The sequence below is a fragment of the Carassius carassius genome, chromosome 16, assembly GCF_963082965.1.
Source record: "Carassius carassius chromosome 16, fCarCar2.1, whole genome shotgun sequence".
Lineage (NCBI taxonomy): Eukaryota > Metazoa > Chordata > Actinopteri > Cypriniformes > Cyprinidae > Carassius > Carassius carassius.
This window is the reverse complement of record NC_081770.1, coordinates 17,989,743-18,002,569: the sequence shown is the minus strand read 5'-3', so window position 1 is coordinate 18,002,569 and position 12,827 is coordinate 17,989,743. Positions and strand designations below refer to the sequence as shown.

General features: G+C 38.4%; 1 pseudogene; it reads right to left on the bottom strand.

Annotated features, from left to right (window-relative positions):
- Positions 1-4,730: 4,730 nt before the first annotated feature.
- On the bottom strand, positions 4,731-9,271 carry LOC132159786 (amine sulfotransferase-like; annotated as a pseudogene).
- Between the last annotated feature and the right edge of the window lie 3,556 nt (positions 9,272-12,827).

The following is a 12,827-nucleotide window of genomic DNA, read 5'->3' as shown; positions in this document are numbered from 1 at the left end:
TATAAGTTCAAAGACTGCTGTAATGCACATATTTTCATTGCATTTGTTTCATGTTTATACTATTCCAGATCACTGGCTCTCAACCTTTTTGATGCAAAGGGTCCGAAACAAGAACATGAGCAGCTTATTGACTTATAGGTTTTAGGTTTGAGATGATCTATCGCAAGAGTAAAATAAGAGATGAGGGCAGTTTAAGAAAGTTTACTCTAGGGCTTTGTCTAGGTTAACCCCATCATAAATACACTTGTTTGCAGTTTTGAATGTAGATAAGACTATGAAGAAATTATAAAAATTGATGCACACTGACACATCATTAAAACTACTACACAGCATTCATTAAAACACAAACAAACACGAGTTTTAGGGTTTGAAGTGATCCATCATTATTATGTTTATGGACTTGCGACTTGACCTTGACGGTATTTGCTGATATCTCCTGGTCATTCTGGGGAACTGGAAGATCTTAGAACTATCAGAAGCGTATACAACCAGTTCTATTTAAATAGCCTAAATAAATAAATAATTTTATACAATTAATTGTAATTTAAATCCCTTAACTTACTGCATAAGGTTTTCGTTTAGCCTACTTAAAGGCTTGCAAGACCGTTTGAAGTGACCCTGCAGTACAAAGTTTCAGGTTTTGTAATAAATTAAAATAATAATAATAATAATAACATTAAATAAATAGAAAGAAACACTGTCTTAATGAAACAGGATTGTAATGAGTTAAACCTTCATATTCATTCGGAAGAAGGAGGCGGGAACCGGCGGACAATCAAAAAACATTTTAATAATACAAAATAAACACAAAACAGCGCACCAGCCCCTCACGGACGACTGGTGCGCTCAAATAAAAACCAAAACACAACTAAAAGCCCAGGCCTGGTCCTCTCTCGTCCTTCACTGTCGTCGCTCCAGTCTTATATCCTTCCATCTCCTACGTGGGACTCGAGACCGGCAGTGTGCAGTGCCCAATCATTGCCGGCCTCACTCCTTGTTCCCACGTCCCTCGGCCCCGCCCCACTCGCCACATCCCCCCATCGCCCCTCGCAGGCCGGGGGGTACCCACGAGACTGCGCTCTACTCCCCCCCCCTCCCTCCGGGGGGGACTGCTCACGGGAACCTGCGGGAACCTGGGGGTAGGACAGACGAGGCGAGAGAAAAGGAGATGGAAGGAGGAGCGACCGAGACGAGAGAGGGGAGAGAAAAAAAAAAAAAATTCCGGTTCCCAGACGCACTGCTTCTCGGCCCTCCACTGGCTGGGCGATCTCCTCCGCGGTGCCTGGCGGTGGCACTGGACGGCCCTCGGCGGACAGCACGACACCCCTCCGCCGCCCGGTGGACGGCTCCTCTGGTTTCGTGGGCGGTCGACAGCGAGCTCGCCCGTCCCCGGCAACTCGCTCCAGTCCACCGCCTCGAGCGTCCATGGCGGCATCCTCCTCGCCAGCTCTGTGGCACCGCGGATTCACCACAGCGGCGAGGGATCTTCAGCAGCGCGTCCCTCCTTCTCCCGGGTTTCGGCACCACTGTAATGAGTTAAACCTTCATATTCATCCAGAAGAAGGAGGCGGGAACCAGCGGACAATCAAAAAACATTTTAATAATACAAAATAAACACAAAACAGCGCACCAGCCCCTCATGGACGACTGGTGCGCTCAAATAAAAACCAAAACACAACTAAAAGCCCAGGCCTGGTCCTCTCTCGTCCTTCACTGTCGTCGTTCCAGTTTTATATCCTTCCATCTCCTACGTGGGACTCGAGACCGGCGGTGGGTCGCAGGTGTCCCTGATTTGCCCAATCATTTGCAGCCTCACTCCTAGTTCCCACGTCCCTCGGCCCCGCCCCACTCGCCACAAGGATTTAAAACCCATTTGGATTAAATCAATAGCAGTTTGATTGTGAAAAGTCACAGTTAATTTCAGAAGTTTTTTTCAATTGTTCAATGTAATGAAAAGACTCATAAAGAGAAAATATTTGTTTAATTTGTGAATAAGGTGAATGAATGAATTATTCACAGAAAGTAAACAAACAGTAATTGTAACTTGAAGGTTTATTTTTACATCATATTTTTACACCATATGTCCCAAAAAAATTAAAAATATTCAGAAGGCCAAATTTATCCTCATCACTCCCTGATTGCTATCTGTTTTGATATGGCACATCCACCACATCTATTCACTTATTTTGCCTTCCTTTTATGATCATGAAAGTGTTTTAACTTTATTAGTTTGTAAAATGGATGTCACAGCTTGAGTTTTCATCCCTGCAATTCTGAGATGTCCCATACAAAGTTAAGAGGAACATCCTTCATTCTTTCTTGGTAGACATGGTCAAAACATTCACTCTGAGCCACGGTTAAAGAGTTCTTCCAGTCCCCAACTGTTCCTGTAACACAGCAGGTTGAACACATTAATATATCCTTTCCCCACACTTATCACATTTAATAATTAACTTTTAAATAATGAACCATTTCAAAGGTCCAATGTCAAGAGATGTTGCATTAATAGACCTGAATGAGACATGCAGGGTAAATAATAATTCTTAGAAATATGATAATGCTTAAATGACCAACTCTTAATTTTTCACTTTGGTCTGACCTTTGTGCAAAAAAAAAAGAAGTCCTTTTTGATGATCTGTGAGGAACTGAGGAAGGAATTCATAATTGGCCATGGGGTCTTTCTTCATGTGCTTGAATGTTGCTGTCTCCACCCCTTTATCAATCGCTGCATCTGACAGATTCTTTCTCACAAACTCCCAGATTTTCACATTTATTAATTTCACTGGTGGATCTACAGAGATTCATAAACTGTTTAGAGAAGTACAGTTACTCCAAAGATATTTTAATGGAAAGCCATTTTTTTTGTCGTATTCTTGTTATCATTATGAAAACCTATTGCTAAGATAAAAGCTTATTTTACGATGATCTGTGAATTAGCTGTGTAACAAACAATAATATAAGCAAAGAAGAATTAGACATCTAGCCAAGGGGTGTGCAATACTGAAAAAAATGAAACACCTGCATGTTGTTCAGAGACGCTAAACAGCGCTGTGGCTTTGTTTGGAACCATTCTTGTTGGCGAAATAGAACAATAGGCATTTGGTGTCTAAAATGTAGGTATCTTGATAGAAGCTTCTTGTTTATTTAACATTTTGTTAACAGACACTTAGAATGCTTGCATATTAAATTAATAAACAAATGTAAAATAAAAGTTTTACATTTGCATCTTGATTTTATGGTTTTAACATTTATTTTAGATTAGTTAGGCCTAGCTTATTTTAATTTCTTAAAAATAATGTATTAATTAAAATACTTTAAAGTCTTTCTGTGACCCTCTGCTGAAGACCGCCAGTGGGTCCAAGTCCGCTGATTGAGAACCACTGATCAAGACACACCTAGAGAATAAACGTCAATAAAGTGGTCATAAACAAGCTAAGAGGGAAAGCTTTTATGTGATTTTTTTTTTTTTTGTATTTATTTAAATGGGATAACTTAAGCCTAATTTAAACCTAACATTAAAAACCACAATCATAAAAGTCACACAGTAGTAGATGAGGGCAGAGAGTTCACTTCTAGGGATTTGTCATAGGTTAACCCCATCATAAAAAAAACTTGTTTGCAGTTTAGAAAGATAAGACTATGAAGCAATTATAGAGGCCGGTGCACAAACTACACTGCTTTCAAAGCAAACAAACAGGAGCATGAGCAACTCATTGACTTAGTTTTAGGTTTGGAATGATCTGTTACTAAAATTATTATACGACTATGGACTTGCGACCTGAACATGACGGTGTTTGCTGACATCTACTGGTCATTTTGAGGAACTGAAGCAACTAGAGATATCAGAATGGAATACAGTCGGTTATTAAACAAATATTGACCCCCCGAATCACACACACATTTAATAAAACATAAATTCGCTCCCCACACTTTTTCTTGGCAAGTATGTTCACGTAGAGGTTTTCAAAGGCCAGTGTGATTTAAAAGATTAATTTAATCTAAATTTAAATTTCAAACAGACAAGAGGAAGTCTGTTTGCAATAAATCTATGCATAACCTCAAGTTTTATTTTGTGGAAATTGTCAATTAAAAACATAATTTGTACTATGCAATTTTTAAGAAACTGTATTATCTAAGCACAAACTAGATAAAAATGTGTATCTAGCTTTACCAATTGCAGTGTCCCAATTTACCTGAAAAGGCCAGAAGAATTTGACGTTTCTGAAACTATATGTTTAAAAACAACAACAAATATTCCTATCTATCTGTCTGTCTGTCTGTCTGTCTGTCTGTCTGTCTGTCTGTCTGTCTGTCTGTCTGTCTGTCTGTCTGTCTGTCTATCTATCTATCTATCTATCTATCTATCTATCTATCTATCTATCTATCTATCTATCTATCTATCACTTGGGATTCTATCTGCATTCTGGGGAATTTTGAGATAATGAGCTTCAACGGTTTTGCATTCCAGCTGACTGTTTAGATAGAACCTTTTTTTTGTTTTTTTTTCAATAAAAAGTCCCAAAATGTATGCAACATAAAAAAATCCATCAAACAATGTAAATAAGTTGTCACAGAATAAGAATATGTGAATAACTCAATTTTAACAATAACGTCAGATAGAACCTTATGTTATATATATATATATATATATATATATATATATATGTATATATATATATATATATGTGTGTGTGTGTGTGTTTTCACAATATTATTCATTCCTTTTATTACTGTGATAATGTTTTATCTTTATTAGTTTGTAAAATGGATGTCACAGCTTGAGTTTTCATCCCTGCAATTCTGAGATGTCCCATACAAAGTTAAGAGGAACGTGCTTCATTCTTTCTTGGTAGACACGGTCAAAACATTCACTCTGAGCCACGGTTAAAGAGTTCTTCCAGTCCCCAACCTTTCCTGTAACACAGCAGGTTGAACACATTAATATATCATTTTCCCACTGCAGCTGATATGTCAGATGTACCACATTTGGGATAGTTCACCCAAAAATGTCAATTCTGTCACACCCTCATGCTGTTCCAAACCCGTAAAACCGCTCATCTTTGGAACAGAAATTAAGATATTTTTGATGAAATCTGAGAGCTTTCTGACCCTCCATAGACAGCAAGGGTCTTAAAACATTTAAGGCCCAAGAGGTACCAAGGTACCAGGAGCATTGACAAAATACTCCATGTGACATCAGTGATTCAGCCATAATTTTATGAAACTAGTTTTTGAGCGCAAAAAAACACTCATGTCACATGGACTATTTTATTGATGTTTTTGGTACCTTTCTGGGCCTTGAACGTGGTAGGACCATTGCTGTCTATGGAGGATAAGAAAAAAAAACTGTTTGGGTGAACTATCCCTTTAATGAACTTTTATATAATTAACTATTTCAAAGGTCTAATGTGAAGAGATGTTGCATTAATAGAGCTGAATGAGACATGCAAGGAAAACAACAATGCTTAGAAATGGGTAAATGTTTAAATTGCCAACTCTTAATTTTTCTTTTTGGTCTGACCTTTGCGCAAAAAAAGTCCTTTTGGGTGATCTGTGAGGAACTGAGGAAGGAATTCATAGTTGGCCATTGGGTCTTTCTTCATATGCTTGAACGTGGCTGTCTCCACCACTTTATCAATCGCTGCGTCTGACAGATTCTTTCCAACAAACTCACAGATTTTCACAACGACGGATCTGAGGTCCTAATAAAAGATTTGCACCTTTCATATAGATATTCATATACTTTATATCTAAAGAGAAATACAATAAATCCAAATAAAGTTTGATGGAATGCTAAAAGTGTTATAAACCAAACCTGTCTCACCTTGATCATTTCTTCATAAGTAAGGATCAGGATGTTGTATTTGTCTTGATTTGTGATCCATCCTTTAACATGGTCAAACCAACATCCACCAATCACTACAAACCAGACACAACATTTACATACAATTTACATTTAGTCTTTTAGCAGATGATTGTATCCAAAGCAACTTATAAATGAGGACAATGGAAGCAATCAAAATCAACAAAAGACAATGATATGCAAGTGGTATAACAAGCCTCAGTTAGCTTAACACAGTACACATAGCTTGCTAGTTGTTTTTATTATATGATAAATAAAAAGAAAACAGATGGAATAGAAAAAGAATAGAGCAAGCTAGTGTTAGAGGCCTTTTTTTGCTTTTGACCTTGTGCTGTATTTGTGTGCTGACGAACGGCCAAACCGTATAGAAAAAGCTGTGATTTTGAAAATACTCACGCTAGTGTGAACAGGGCCTAAAAGAGATGGGTTAAGGGTGGGTTTCTTAAGTAGTGGTGTTATACGAGCCTGTCTAAATGATGAGGGAAAACACCAGTGTGGAGGGATGTGTTAATGATGTGAGTGGCAGGTACAACTGCAGGGGAAATGGCTTGAAGGAGATGAGATGGAATAGGATCAAACAGACAAGTAGTAAGGATGAGTTTGGAGACTTCTGCCTCAGAGAGTGAAGAGAAGGATGCGAACGAGTGTACTGTATGTTTGCTGATGTTGAAGTCTTCAAGCATAACTAGGGGAGTACCAAACTCAGGAAAGTTTGAGAGCAGCACATCTAATTCATCCAAGAAGTTACCTTATGGTCCTGGGGGTTGAAAAACAACTACAAAATGGATTTTTAAAGTGTGGGTAATACTGACTAAATGTGATTCAAAGGAGCTGTTAATACCCAGAGAAGGTAAAGGAATACATTTCCTATCATTAGAGATGAGCAGACCAGTACCTCCACCTCTTCCAGTCAGACAGGGAGTGTGAGAAAATGAGAAATTATTGGAGAGTGCTGCAGGAGTAGCAGTGTACTCTAGTTTGATCCAGGTCACTGTCAGAGACATAAGGTTTAGTCTTGAATGACTAGAAATAGATGTAATGAAATCTGTTTCTTTTTACTGCAGACTGACAATTCCAGAAACCAATAGAAAAAGAAAGTAGTGGGTTAGCAGACAAAGGCAAAGTGTGCAGGTTGTTAGGATTGCACTGCCTATTGTAATGTATGGAGCGTGACAACATAGTCGAGGATCCAAATGCAGCTATATTAAGATCGTAGTCAGACAGGCAGGGTCAAACACCAGCAAAACAGTAATATCCAAGGCAAATCCTAAAGAGTAATCCAATAAACAGGCAATGGTCAGGGCAGGCAGCAAACAATCAAAACAAGGAAGAAGTCCAGGATCAAAATCATGAAGGCAAGGAACCTAGGAAACTCTGAGAACTATGAAACCCAGAAAACAAGGAAACTAGGAAACATTACAGGCTATTTACAGGCTAGGCATCGTGACACCTATAGTGTGTGATGCGTGTGACACAACATTAGTGCTTTTTATAATTTGTAGCAGGTTTTTTTACTATTTTACCATAACCTACACTGATACACACACACACACACATATATATATATATCTCAACTAATTACTCAATGTATATAAGTAAATATTTTCAACTTGAATATTAGGGCTGTAGATTTAACACATTAAACTTATTAATTAGTAATGGAAACAATGTGTTAAATTTTTTTTACGCAGTTAACACTTCCACATGACTGTTGTTTTTGTCCCAAATGTGATATTGATTTTATACAACAGTTCGATAAATGAGAACTTTATATTAAGTTGCATTAAGACACTAATTTGTTTGTTTTTCTTCAGTTTTGTCAATGCAAATATATCTTTAAATCCACGGCAGAACTGGTTTGAATCTCCAAGTAAGGCCCTGTCCCACATCACCCCCTAAACCAACATAGTCCATGCGATGTAATGTCACTTGGACTGTCGGGTAGAAGTCTGCATCAGTTTGGGATCACCAGAAGTGCACATTTAGGGCACACAACGGCTGCAAAGGGGGCGTTTGTGAGCATCCTTCTGAAAGCTAAAATGGACTTTTCACGTGGCAGACATTATACTGTAAGTCCACAAATGTAAGTGCACCTGAAGTGTGCCACTTGGGACATTTAATTTCATAATGAATTCGTGTTTTTTTGAATGAGTCGAATGAATGAATGAATGAATGAATGAATGACTCAATGTCTTATTCATTAAGATATTTACTGCCACCTACTGGGAGTTTTAGTATCTTATTTAGAGTATTATTTAAAGTAATTTTATTTGTATATATTAATAACAAATCTGAAAAAAAAAAAAACTATATTAAATAAAAACAAATTAAAGGGATAGTTCACCCAAAAATTATAAATGAAAAAAAAAAATCAAAAGTCAATTGTGTGTGACTATTATTTGGATAAGTAGATTATTTAATCACTACACTGGTTATATATTTATATTTCAAATTACAAATGTATATACACACTGTTTTCAACTCTTTTTTGTATTTATCTAATTTCCACCAAAAGAAAAGAAAAGAAAAGATATAAAGGATATATTGGGACTATTGGTTTTGGCTCTTACTCCATCCTGTGAAGAATTTTTCCAGCAGCACATCGAAGCTCTCAGAAGAATCCAGTTGTTTCATGTTGTTGGAAAAATGGAAATATGACACCATGACGTCTTTAGGGTTTCTCATGACATAGATGACCTGACAGCAAAGACAGGCTTGTTAAAAAACAATTCGTGACATCATGAGAGTTCATTAATCAATTGACAAATGTGTACACACCTTTCCTTTTCTTTGCAGCATTTTGGGCATCAGCGGCTGAAGTAAATGGGAGCAGAAGAGTCTTGGAGATGGATGTGTGTTGTAATTATTCTTCATTGCTCAATACTCTAGCCACGGCATCTGGTCGTGGGTGATTTGGTTGGCTTTGTCCGGGAAATCTTCAGCATAAATTAAGGTCATGATCCACTGGGTCCACACCGTACCTGAAAGAGGGATGTAGAGTCAAGCATAAAGTACTAGGGGCTTGATTGAATAATGTAAAACATTTTGTCATTACAAAGTCAAAGTATACCAAAAATGTGTCTACAGAGTTTTTCAATTTCATAAATATAGCCTAACATCTCACTTACCAGATTTGGGGAAGGTAACAACAAAGACATCATCATCCTTTGTTTCAAAATCCTCTAAACTGTCAATATATTCTGGAGTAAGATCATGATTGTCTGCCAAACTTATAACAGTTCCTTTGTAGGTGAACATTTTGTCACCAAGCATTTTGTATTCCTGCTGAGCCATGTTTGAGGTCTTACTGAGCCAAATGAAGGGAACTCTAGTAAAGAGTGTAAATAGCTGAGAGAAGGTATTTATCCAGGACCTAATTTCACTGATAAAGGAGCTGTTACACAAGAGTCTGTTAAAATGTTATTTGCTTTTGCGTAGTTCATTGCCAACCTTTGGGTTTGTATCTTTAACCTAACTCTTAATTATTTGCATTTGTAGATCAATATAATAGTGATGCTCAGAAGGCAAACAATATCACAAATATGAATGCAAAGACCACTATGCACAAATTCTGCTTGCATTTGGTACTCAACCTTTTTGACATTAAGGGTTCCCCATTTTATTAAGCTGTGAGTGCTGGCATATTGAATTAACTGTAATTAATTTTTGGGATTCCAGAAGTTTCAGGAACCACTGTTCTAGATATACTAAGAGGATAAGTTAAAGTTAAATAAGAGATGAAGGCAGTTAAAATTTATTTGAATTTTTTTTTTACTTTTAGGGCTTTGTCCCAGGTTAAGCCATTCATTAGAACACTTTGTAGTGTTAAACGTAGTTAAGACTATGAAGCAATCATAGAGATTGATGCACAAACATGAACTTCATTAAAAACAAACTGGAACATAAGCAACTTATTGACTTTTAGGGTTGAAATTATCTGACACTGGAATGATTCTAGGCCTATTTACTGGATATTTATGACTTGAACATGATGGTGTTCGCTGACATCCACTGGTCATCCACTGGTCATTTTGGGGAACTAAAGCATCTTCAAAATATCAGAATGGTGTGGGAGAAAAAATATGAAAGTCAATGGCCAGCAACTGTCTGTGTTCAACAGAAGAAAGAAACTCATACAGGTTTGGAACAACTTGAGAAATAAGTAAGAAAGTTAGTAAATGATGACAGGACTTTCTTTCTTTCTTTCTTTCTTTCTTTTGGTGAACTATGCCTTTAAGAAACCATTTTTTACTTAAAGGGGTTGCAAGACTGTTTACAGTGAATTGAAAAAAATAAAAAATGTGATTAAACTGGTAAAGAAAACTTGCTGACAAAGTTATGCTACACGCAATGATTGTCCGAGTTGTTGGTTTGCCGTTCTCAACCATTAGTGACTCCGTCGAAACAAACAGTTCACTCGTGGACTGAATCGGTAAGTGACTCCACCTGAATCATTCGAAACAGTTCACTCGTGGACTGAATCGGTAAGTGACTCCGCCTGAATCATTCGAAACGGTTCACTCGTGGACTGAATCGGTAAGTGACTCCGCCTGAATCATTTGAAACGGTTCACTCGTGGACTGAATCGGTAAGTGACTCCGCCTGAATCATTCGAAACTGTTCACTCGTGGGCTGAATCGGTTAGTGACTCCGCCTGAATCATTCGAAACAGTTCACTCGTGGACTGAATCGGTTAGTGACTCCGCCTAAATCATCCGAAACTGTTCACTCGTGGACTGAATCGGTAAGTGACTCCGCCTGAATCATTCGAAACATTTCACTCGTGGACTGAATCGGTTAGTGACTCCGCCTGAATCATTCGAAACAGTTCACTCGTGGACTGAATCGGTTAGTGACTCCGCCTAAATCATTCGAAACTGTTCACTCGTGGACTGAATCGGTTAGTGACTCCGCCTAAATCATCCGAAACTGTTCACTCGTGGACTGAATCGGTTAGTGACTCCACCTGAATCATTCGAAACTGTTCACTCGTGGACTGAATCGGTTAGTGACTCCGCCTGAATCATTCGAAACAGTTCACTCGTGGACTGAATCGGTTAGTGACTCCGCATAAATCATTCGAAACAGTTCACTCGTGGACTGAATCGGTTAGTGACTCCGCATAAATCATTCGAAACAGTTCACTCGTGGACTTAATCGGTTAGTGACTCCGCATAAATCATTCGAAACAGTTCACTCGTGGACTGAATCGGTTAGTGACTCCGCATAAATCATTCGAAACTGTTCACTCGTGGACTGAATCGGTTAGTGACTCCGCCTGAATCATTCGAAACAGTTCACTCGTGGACTGAATCGGTTAGTGACTCCGCATAAATCATTCGAAACAGTTCACTCGTGGACTGAATCGGTTAGTGACTCCGCCTGAATCATTCGAAACTGTTCACTCGTGGACTGAATCGGTTAGTGACTCCGCCTGAATCATTCGAAACAGTTCACTCGTGGACTGAATCGGTTAGTGACTCCGCATAAATCATTCGAAACTGTTCACTCGTGGACTGAATCGGTTAGTGACTCCGCCTGAATCATTCGAAACAGTTCACTCGTGGACTGAATCGGTTAGTGACTCCGCCTGAATCATTCGAAACAGTTCACTCGTGGACTGAATCGGTTAGTGACTCCGCATAAATCATTCGAAACAGTTCACTCGTGGACTGAATCGGTTAGTGACTCCGCATAAATCATTCGAAACTGTTCACTCGTGAGCTGTGTCCCAAAGTTGAGTGTACGCACTTCGAAGGCCACGGACTTCGAAGACCATGGTCTCCGAAGTGCACGAAGGGCCCTCCGAAGTGCGTGAGATGCTATGCCTTCGCAGGATTTCCTAATTCCCCCACCTGGTGTTTCCGATTAGCGCTCTGTCGCATAGCAACGGTGCGAGAGGAGAGCTGACGAGAGGACAATCCTGCCAGGATAGGTGGAGCCAGAACTGCTAATTTTTGCTTTTATGTTTTATGTCAAAATGGAGAAGGTGATGTACCTCAGGCTTAGCCAAGACTGACGCCAGGTAAATTACACTGGTTTGCTGCGTCCTTTGTTTGATTACAACTTTAAATGCAGGTACTGGCTTGGAGATTACTTGAATAATGTGATGATACATATGAAAAATGACAAAATATACGAACACACACATGGCAGTTCAAATGCTGACTGATATCTTACAAAGGTGCGATTTTATGTAGTTTATTGTCTCGACCAAGGTGATCATATGTAGACAGGTTTGCAACCCAGATTTTTTAAGGCAGTTAACCATGAAAATAAAACGGAATAAATTGATTATAATTTTTTAGCATTGTACAGTTTAATGTTCAGTGGCAGCTGTGACAGTGCTCTGTTTGACCGGTCCCAGTCCTGCAGAGAATAATGTATTAATATTTTCACTATAAATGTTGTTACTTTCATTTTCAATACTGTAAGAAAGTACATTCGTATACTCCTACAAATATAAAGTACTACAGTGTTTTTGTTTCCTCTCACAGGACAGTAACACTACAAAAATATGGTCTTTTACAACATTAGGCATTGTTGTAGATTAAACTACCCAATAGTTTTACTCTCAATATCTTAAATATATTAGAGTATGCAAGATAATACTTTTACTTAAAGGACAGTTCAGTCAAAAATGAAAATTCTGTAATAATTTTCTCACACTTAAGTTGTTCCAGATTTGGAATTTTAAATTTTTGGGTGAACTGTCCCTTTATCAAATATGACAACTAGTAGTTTTTCCCCAATATGGTATTACTAGTTGTTATAGTTTACTAAAGTATCCCAATATTTCTTGTACTAATTACATTGTCATAGCTCTAAACAATTTCTCTTTTCCTTCCTTCCCTAAATCAGACTGGACCCCTGTACTGTAGGATGAAGCTGAATGTAGGAGCGCTGGAAAGGTGGTTTTGTTCTGAGCGGCGAGGCCCTGACAGAGCTGCTGGATCTTCTGAGA